Below are 10,516 nucleotides of genomic sequence, written 5' to 3' on the forward strand. Positions count from 1 at the left end.
CCAAGATGAATGTTCCCCCCCAAACATGAGCCAAGACTTCATGAAGGGTGTCCAGATATTCAATAGCTTTAATGAGAGGCAGGTCTTATATACAGCAAAAGGAATACTTGAAGTAATCAGATGAACAATGACAATCTCCTCACACAACATCATACAATGGTTTACTAACGACCTCTAAGGAAACAGACGTCCTGTCTCCGATGTAATCCACATGTGTTAATTACTGGTCAGTTACCCAGACGAGGTGATGCAGAGATAAGCTCTTCTCACCTGCTAAACAATAGAAATTCACACAATGAACGCTTCTTGAGAGACAGACGAAAGTTCATTTACATGACACCGCAGACGATATTATCACAGCAAGCTCTGCCTGGGAGATATTGATATCAGTTAAGGAATAAACCAATTATCTCCAGGCAGAGAGCACCCCAAGTCTCCCAAAAGTTGGAGCACCCCTTTCCACACAAGGTATCCCTACAATTACATATCCCCTGATAGCTCCGATCTGGGGGATCAACATATCCAAATTTCACCCAGATCGGTCCAGGGGTTCTTAAAAAACAAACAGAACCTATGAGAAAGTCCAGAATAAAGTCTATTTTCTTCACAATACTCCCCCTTAGTTCCATGGGTCGGCATACCCGCCTAGACCCTGCCGGGTTGGCTAGGGGATGTCCGGGTCAAAATTATACTTCCAAGTCGGTTTGGCGGGAAAGCCCATCCGCATTGCCGTTCTGCTTGCCCGGGCGGTATTGCAGTGTAAAATTGTAGGGCTGCAACGCTAGACTCCAGCGCAGCAACCGGGGATTGTCTCCAGAGACTCGGTTGAGCCAGATGAGGGGGTTGTGGTCAGTGAGTAGGGTAAAGGCACGGCCATAAAGGTACGGTTGGAGCTTCTTTAAGGCCCATACTAGAGCTAGGCACTCCTTTTCCACGGTGGCGTAGCTGACCTCCCGAGGTAATAACTTGCGGCTGAGGTATGCCACCGGGTGCTCCATGCCGTCTTCCCCCACTTGGCTCAGTACGGCTCCCAGCCCAAACATGGAGGCATCTGTATGGACGAGAAATGTTTTGTTAGGGTCTGGTGCCGCCAATACTGGAGCTTCACTCAAAGCCGTCTTAAGTCCCTGGAACGCTGTTGCACACTCCGGGGACCAGGCTACCTGCTTGGGTAGGGACTTTTTGGTCAGGTCGGTGAGGGGCTTGGCTATGGTGCTATACTCCGGGACAAACTTTCTATAATACCCTGCAGTGCCTAGGAATGCCAATACCTGCGTCTTGGTGCGGGGCTGGGGCCAATTGGCTATGGCCTCTACTTTCGCGGGTTCGGGGCGCTGTTTCCCAGACCCTACTCTATGCCCTAGGTATTGAACCTCTGCCATGCCCACATGGCATTTCTCGGGTTTCAGGGTGAGACCGGCTTCTTGTAACCTCCTAAATACCAAAGCCAAGTGCGTCAAGTGCTCCTCCCAGGTGCCGCTATAGATGGCAATATCATCCAGGTAGGCACATGCGAAGTCCTGCATTCCCTCCAGAAGTTGGTCTGCCATCCGTTGAAACGTAGCCGGGGCATTTTTCATCCCAAAAGGCATAACCCGAAATTGGTATAGCCCGAATGGGGTGACGAATGCCGACTTGAGGATGGTGGCCGAGTCTAGCGGAATTTGCCAATACCCTTTGCACAGGTCCAGGGTAGTTAGGAAGTGACCGCTGGCCATGCGATCGAGCAATTCGTCGATCCGTGGCATGGGGTATGCGTCAGTGATAGTCCGGTCGTTCAGTTTCCGGTAATCAATACAGAAACGAATCGTACCGTCTCGCTTCGGTACTAAAACCACTGGGGATGCCCAGGGACTTTGGGAAGGCTCAATAACTCCTAACTCCAACATTTCTTGGATTTCTTTCCACATGCTGGTCCGTACTGCTGCCGGGATACGGTACGGCTGCTGTCGTAATGGGGTCTCCCCCTGCGTCTCCACCCGGTGTACTGCGGCGGAGGTGTATCCGGGTCGGACCGAGAACAGCCCATCGTGTTCCTGCAGCAGTTGTTTTGCGTCCGTCTGCTGTGTGAGATTTAGTTTCTCCCCCAACCCAACTTGCTCTAGGCTACCTTGGTTAGCTGCCAGCAGGTTGGGTAAGGGGAGTCCTTCAGTATCGTCCGTGGACGGGGCACAGATAGCGGCCACGTCCTCGGATCGCTCGAAGTACGGTTTCAACATGTTCACATGAAAAGCTCGTCTGATCCTTTCATCCGAACATTTGGCCACAATATAGGTGGTGTCGCTAATCCGTTCCACCACTTTAAATAGCCCCTGCCACGCTGCCTGTAGCTTGTCCTTTTTGGATGGTCTGAGGGCTAATACTTTTTGCCCTACTTCCAGGTTCCTATCTCGTGCTCCCCGGTCATACCATTGTTTCTGTCGTTTCTGGGCCGCCTGTAAGCTCTCCCGAACTGATTCGGTCAGTGCCCGCAGGCGGTCCCGGAATTCCAGCACGTACGGCAAAACCGGGATCCCTTCCTCTCCTGTGTTGCCCTCCCAGTGCTCCCGTATGAGGTCCAGGGGTCCCCGGACTTTTCTCCCATATAGGAGTTCGAAGGGGGAGAACCCAGTCGACGCCTGGGGCACTTCCCTGTAGGCAAACAGGAGATGGGGTAGAAATTTCTCCCACTGACCGCAGGACTCTGTGAACGCTGTAAGCATCTGCTTAAGCGTGCCGTTGAATCGTTCACAAAGGCCGTTGGTCTGGGGGTGGTAGGGGGAGCTAAATAACGGTTTCACCCCGCAGCTCTGCCACAACTGTTGAGTGACAGTTGCCGTGAACTGGGTTCCCTGATCTGAGAGTATTTCCCGGGGGAATCCTACTCGAGAAAAGATCCTGACTAGAGCCTCTGCTACCGTCTCCGCCTCAATGTTGGAGAGCGCCACAGCCTCAGGGTACCTGGTGGCATAGTCCACCACCGTGAGGATGTAGCGCCTTCCGGAGGCGCTGGGTTTGTTGAGGGGCCCTATCAGATCTACTGCCACTCTGTAGAATGGTTCCTCTATTATAGGTAGGGGCCGTAACTTGGCCTTGGGGTGGTCCCCCCTTTTCCCTATCCTTTGACACGTGTCACATGTCCTGCAGTACGTCTGCAAGTCTTTTGATATCCCTGGCCAGAAGAACGTCTGGGTAAGGCGATCCTTAGTTTTCTTGATACCCAGATGTCCGGCTAGCGGGATATCATGGCTGAGCTTTAGAAGCTCTGCTCTGTATTTGCGGGGTACAATTAGCTGCCTTTTTATAACTTGTGCTGCCCCACTTCCCACTCCCCCTGTGACCCTATATAGCAGTCCCTTGTCCCAGTGGAAGTTCTCTTGAGCATTACCTTCCTTAGGGGTACCTACGGCCTTCCTGTAACCTGCTAAGGTGGGATCTGACTGCTGGGCTTGGCCAAAGTCTTGTGGAGTGCCCCAGAAGGGTATAGGGTCAGGGCATACTACAGGGTTTTCGGTTCCTACCTGTGGTTCCTCGGAGTGCATCTGTCCAGCTCGGCGGGCTTGTGCCCTGGTAGTCACAGGGCAGGTTCCAGCGGGATCTGGGGTAAGCAGCTGTGAAGTTAGGCACCCCAAATCGTTCCCCAACAATACTTCCGCAGGTAGGTCCGACATAATGCCTACTTCCATCTGCTTGACTCCGGTGCCCCAATTTAACTGCACTTGGGCTGTGGGTAGTTTGTGGATGGCGCCTCCTGCCACTCTTACTGCAACAGTCCTGTTGGTGCGTGCCTTCGCAGATACGGTGTGAGGCTGCACCAGCGTGAGGGTGGCCCCAGAGTCTCGTAGTGCCTCAGCCTCCTTTCCATCTACTGTGACCCATTGTCTGTGGTGCATCCGGTTGTCCCCCTCGGCTTGTGCTAGGTTCACCTCATGTAGTACGGTCCATTTCTCAGATTCAGGACTGTGGTCTTCCAGCGGCTCATGCTGATAGTGATGGGCGGCTGCCCTTGGTGGTGGTGGTGATGGCCGCTCCCAATTGCCTCTGCTCCGCTGAGGGCAATGTATCTTGTAGTGCCCTGGCTGATTGCATTGGTGACATACCAATGGCGGTCTCCGGTTAAAATTAGGGGGTGTCGTGGGTGGTACCGCGTTCGGTCGGTGGTGGGTCACAGGACCTGGCGTTGGGGTGCTGGACCTTACCAGAGGGCGGTTTCCACTAGCCTCTCCTTTTCTTCCCTCGTAATGCTCGTCTGCCAGCTTGGCCGCTTCCTCGATTGTGGCCGGCTTCCTGTCTCTGACCCAGTCCTTGGTGTCTGCAGGTGTGTGGTCAAAAAATTGTTCTAGCAAGAAGAGTTGTAGCACCTCCTCTAGCGTTGTGGCCTGGCAGCCCTGTATCCAGTTTTGGGCCGCCCGATACATCCTAAAAGCCCATTCGGTGTAGGAGTCTCGGCCCCCTTTCCGTAATGCCCGAAACTTTTTCCTGTAAGTCTCTGGGGTCACGGCATACCTGGCTAGCAGAATGTCTTTTACCCTGGCGTAGTCGTGTATGGCTGTATCAGGAACTGCTCGGTATGCCTCTGCTGCTCGGCCCGTGAGTTTGCTGCTTAGAATCGTGGTCCACTGCTCCGATTCCAGACCCTCCAAAGCGCATTGACGCTCGAAATCTTGTAGGTATGCGTCAATTTCCATTTCTCCATCCGAAAAACTTTTAAACGCAGCATAGTTGATCTTTCTCCGCTGCCCTCCATTTATAGATCCGGCTAAGGAAGCGGAGTCTCCCTGGTTTACGCTTGCCTGTTGTGCTCTGCGTTCTGCGCTCACCTGCTCCAGGACTTGCGTCACCATCTCTGGTGGGGGATTTGGCCCATATAGGTTTAGCCTCCACATCACCTTCTGTTGGAACTCTGCTTCCTCCTGGCTGACATTTGCCATGCTGCTGGTTTGGTCCCCCTCCATAAGTTCTGCTATGAGGGTAGCTTTCTTTTTGTTGCTTGCCACCTGACCTCGGGCTTCCAGCAGATCCTTTAGCGTAGTCCTCTTCAGTCTCTCGTAATGCTGGGCCATTCACCTGCTGTCTTTATGCGTCCCATTCAACCCCGCTGCTTGCCACCAGTTGTTAAGACCTGCAGTGGTTATGGTACTGCGGCCTTCTTTCCGTCCCTCAATCGCCGAGCATAAGTGATTATCGCTACCATAGAAGGTAGGGGGATAGTGGAGATGAATGCAGTTTCCAAGATGAATGTTCCCCCCCAAACATGAGCCAAGACTTCATGAAGGGTGTCCAGATATTCAATAGCTTTAATGAGAGGCAGGTCTTATATACAGCAAAAGGAATACTTGAAGTAATCAGATGAACAATGACAATCTCCTCACACAACATCATACAATGGTTTACTAACGACCTCTAAGGAAACAGACGTCCTGTCTCCGATGTAATCCACATGTGTTAATTACTGGTCAGTTACCCAGACGAGGTGATGCAGAGATAAGCTCTTCTCACCTGCTAAACAATAGAAATTCACACAATGAACGCTTCTTGAGAGACAGACGAAAGTTCATTTACATGACACCGCAGACGATATTATCACAGCAAGCTCTGCCTGGGAGATATTGATATCAGTTAAGGAATAAACCAATTATCTCCAGGCAGAGAGCACCCCAAGTCTCCCAAAAGTTGGAGCACCCCTTTCCACACAAGGTATCCCTACAATTACATATCCCCTGATAGCTCCGATCTGGGGGATCAACATATCCAAATTTCACCCAGATCGGTCCAGGGGTTCTTAAAAAACAAACAGAACCTATGAGAAAGTCCAGAATAAAGTCTATTTTCTTCACAGGTATGTCTTGGTTTTAAAAAAAAAAAAAAACGTGTAGAAAATTTGCATTAAAGTGATTGTAAGTGATAAAATGTTTTTTTTTTCTTTTTCTAAAAACAACAAACATGTCACATTTAGCTGCTCTGTGTAATGGTTTTGCACAGAGCAACCCCAATCCTTTTCTTCTTGGGTCCCCCGCTGGCACTCCTGGCTCCCCTACCCTGCTGAGTTCTCCTATTATGTAAGCTGCCTACTAAGGGACACCCATGAATCCTCTCTCCTGAGATCGTTCTGTTTGTTCTGCAGACACACAGGATGCATCTCGACCTCGCCCCTGCTCCCTGTGACTGACTGTGCCTATGTCTATGCCAATAAGGAGAGAGAGATCTGAGAGTGCACATCACTGGATTGAGATTGTTCTCTGGTTAGTATAAGGGGGGCTGGGGGGAGCTTCTTGCAGAAGGTTTGGTTGCCTTAATGTAGAGAATGCATTAACCACTTTATGCCTACTGTATAGCTAAATGACGGTTACGTGGGCTTCCAGGGCAGGGAGGGGGGTCAATAGACGTCCTCCTGTGATTGTGGCAAGCTCTGTGACTGCTGAGTGCTTCCGACTCAGCTGATCACAGAGCATAGTAAAGGGCCAATCACAGTGGGCCATTTACCACTGGATCATCTGTCAGACAATGACAGCTGATCACGGAAGTAAACAAGCCAATTATCAGCTTTTTTTCTCTTCACCATCAGCGTGAGGAGAGAAGCAGAAAGTCAGTAACCGGCTCCTCTTACAGGGACATTGGTCATTGCCGCAGTGGCCACCAGTGCAGCTAATCAGTGCCCACCAGTGCCACCTATCAGTGCCCAACGTGCAATTGTTTTTGGCCGTACAATCAAAGTAACACATGCACATGCTCTTTGATTTATAAGGGATATGCTTTATTCCTTATTATTCTAATAAATGGCTTTTTGATTTTATTTGACCTCATAACTTGACTGATTATCCAGTAGTCACAATGGAATAAATGATCTGCAATTTATCCTAAAGCTGTGATTCAGTGACCAGTGATTCAGTGACCTACTGAAGAAATCCAATCAGAGAAAGTAACATATATAGGGGTGGGGCCACACCAGTGATGTCATCCCACAGCCATCTTGAATGGAAAATACTGTGTGGTGAGATTAGGACAGACTCATTGTATTGAATGATATAGCCAGTACAATATGTGCATTAATTTTGTGTTTTTTTTAATATTTTTAGCAGTGTATTGTAAAAACAAAATCGAAAAAAGGACAATCACATGCTTCCAATAGCAAGACCAGCTGCCACTATTTCTAATGACCAGCACCACATACAATTTCATGCAGTTATACATCAAGTAGTCACATGAAGTAATCACACAGTATGATCCAACAGATATTAACCATACAGTAGCTGTCATAACTGTCTCTGTAGGAGTTTCCTCCTCCTGAGCGATCACCAAAACTTTGACTCCTGCCACTGCTATAATAATTCCAGGATCCACCTCCATAGCCTCCACCACTTCCATTATCAAACTGGCTGCTTCCATATCCACCACCACCACCATGGCCTCGGCCTACACAGAATAACCCTCTTCCCCCTCCAGGTGAGCCGACTCTGTAGCCTCCTTTCCTGTCGTTGGAGGACTTCCCAGCCTGATCAACATAAATCTGACTACCATCCACAGTCTCCCCATTCATCCCTGCCATGGCATCTTTAGCATCTTCAGCATTTTCGAATGTGACAAAACCAAAGCCAGCTCTTGGTCTCTCGATCCTTCACCTCAACCACTTCAGAGATGTGTCCGTATTTACCAAATACATCTTCCAGACTCTGATCATTGGTATCAATGCTCAGACCTCCAACAAAAAGATTTCCTTCGTCAGATGACATGATGAGATCTTGTGCAAGTGCAGCTTAACAATCACACAGAAAACAGCAATGCAGAGTCATTTTGTAAGTGTTTTTAATCCTTTGGAGTTAGATTAAATTGTAAAATTGTTAATGTTTTGCCTTAGATATAAAATAACTAAATACCTATATGAGCAATTAATGTGAAGATAAAGAAAGCAGTGATTATATGATGCCTACATTTATCCAGCGCATGGTCTTAAGTGATCTGACTCTGACAACTACCCAGAGGGTGATATAAAGCATTGTTTGACCTCATTACTTTTTGCAAGGTCAAAGCTGAAGGTGAGCATTTAATTTAATTTGCACATTTTGTGGATGCATGCACATTTTTTTTCAAGATCAGGAAGATATTGTTCCATGTTTGTCACAATGGTGATTTGTCAGCACTATCTGTATATGGACGTTATGTTTGAATACTTAGGATTTTGCTATAATTGCATGTAGGTTGAGCTACACTATTTATTTACTGCATATTGTTAAACAGCTGATCAAGCGCAGCCCTGTTGCTGGACTGGCTGGAGTATAAAAGACCCTTATTGTTTCCTTAAAAAGTACATGTCATCTGCCTAATTCTATCATATGTGCAGTGAAAGGAGACCAGATCTGATTTACAGTGAGAAGTGAGAAAAGTGTGATTAGCTCACTTCAAATCTCCAGTCAAATGTAGAATGATTTGAAAGTAATGGAACTTGGAAGTATGATGATGTCTGGTCATGCAAGAAGCAGAGAGAGAAGAAGTTACACTGTACAAAATTACTGATGTAAGTAAGGCCTACAAATATATTGATGTACACTACCATTGAGTCAGCATATCATATTTGTTAATGAATGAATCAAACTCGTTGTCATAAGTGTGCCCATCTACAAACCCATGCAATGTACATAGTAAATTCTGTGAGAGTACACTTTAGCTGGTCAGTGTGGTTTTCATTTATGCAGATGTGACAGTATTTGCAGATTTAAAAAAAAAATCAGGGCCAATACGTGCTTAAAATTTCTAGTTGTCACTCATACATTCACTTTTGCTGAGAATGTATGAAGGTAGTTTTTTATCCTTGACTGAATGATCTAAGACAGTGACTAAGAAAATATTGGGCTCAATAATCTATAGATGGCTCAGTGGCCCGTAGTGCACTATCACTGTGATGAATCTCCCATTGGTATGCCTCTATATAGACATTGTAAACTTGAAATAAAAACCCTGCATGAGCTCAAACAAAAGCAGAAGGTCAAAATTAAATAAAAAAAGGGAAGGTAGGCACAGCCCACTGTACTAAAGCTGAATCATACAAACGTGACAATCATTCAGTGTTTAAAACACAATGTCCACCATTCATGCCCTCATCCAGTGAACCATAATAGCTGAAGCAAAACAATATAAATTCACATTGACAAGCTCAGTGTTAGGCAAAAACAATGTAATAAATGAAACAATATGTGAGTGGATTGGGTGGTAAATGCTCAGCCGGCTCCCAGCATGGGATAGGTCCTGAGATGGCCCGACCTGTATCTTGGGAAAGAACGTGAGGCACACTGGTAATTATAAATGGATATTCGTCCTTTAGTGTATCCAACAGCTAGGGACATGTGGAAGTAGTGAAGAGAGCACAATTGGTCAACAGTGGTCCAGAGGAGGTAATATGTGTATGCAGGCCCGGATTTACTCCCTTTGCCGCCCCAAGGCCGGGTCCTTCATTGCCGCCACCTCCCCCCGTACACACGACCGAACATGTCTGCTGAAACTGGTCCGCGGACCAGTTTCAGCAGACATGTTTGGCCGTGTGTAGGCACGAGCGGACCATTTTCGGGGCGGGTCGGACAGGTTTCCAGCGGACAACTGTTTCCTGGACTTGCTTTAAAACAGTCCGCTGGAAACCTGTCCGCCCGGACATGTACGGTCGTCTGTACAGACCTACCGTACATGTCCGAGTGCCCGCCGTCCCTCGCATGCGTCGAATGACTTCGACGCATGCGTGGAAGCATTTAAAAGGCAGGCCTGCCCACGTTGCCGCGTCATCGCCACGTCATCGTCGCGGCGACGGCGCAGACACGCCCCGCATATTGTTTACGCGCGGACTTCTGTTCAATGGTGTGTACAGCCATCGAACAGAAGTCCCCGGGCAGACATGTCCGATGAAAACGGTCCGCGGACCGGTTTCATCGGACATGTCTGCTCGTGAGTACAAGGCCTTAAAGGTGAAAAGAAAGAAATCCTAAAAAAATTAGAACTAATGTAATCATCACATCTAAGAATAGCTGCAATATAATAAATGCTTTAGGCTTTAAGCAGATTGTACAATCAGATTGTGTGTGGTAATTAAGGATGAGCTCTGTCGTGTCAGCACAGCGCCAATCACAGGCAGGGAGACATTGTCCCGATGCTCGGCTGCAGAGATCAGGAAATGTCTCCCTGCCTGTGATTAGCGCCGTGCCGACTTCCTGGTGGGCTCTGTACGTGGACTGTGCAAACACGCCGGAGCTCATCCTTAGTGGTGATCATTAAACTATCCCCATATCTCATTGATAAAAAACGCCTTGGCAAGTTGTAGTGAGCAGACATGTCCTGGGCAGAGGGACTGAGGGACAGATATCACACACCTTACAGGGCAGAGTTCCCCAACTAATATAACACCTCCGCTGTCCCCCGTACTCTGAGTGGAAGTTGATGCCTGGTTTCCAGGATATGGGTAGACGATCAAAGTTACACATGCACACGCACAGGAGAGTTCATGTGGCTGGGAGCGGTTGTCATACTGGCCAGGCGGAGCGGGGGGCGGAGCCAGCGT

The 10,516-nt window shown here is 48.3% G+C and overlaps 1 pseudogene; it reads right to left on the reverse strand.

Moving 5' to 3' along the window:
* Positions 1 to 7,177: 7,177 nt before the first annotated feature.
* On the reverse strand, positions 7,178 to 7,752 carry LOC120928248 (annotated as a pseudogene).
* Positions 7,753 to 10,516: the final 2,764 nt, after the last annotated feature.

The sequence above is a fragment of the Rana temporaria genome, chromosome 2, assembly GCF_905171775.1.
Source record: "Rana temporaria chromosome 2, aRanTem1.1, whole genome shotgun sequence".
Lineage (NCBI taxonomy): Eukaryota > Metazoa > Chordata > Amphibia > Anura > Ranidae > Rana > Rana temporaria.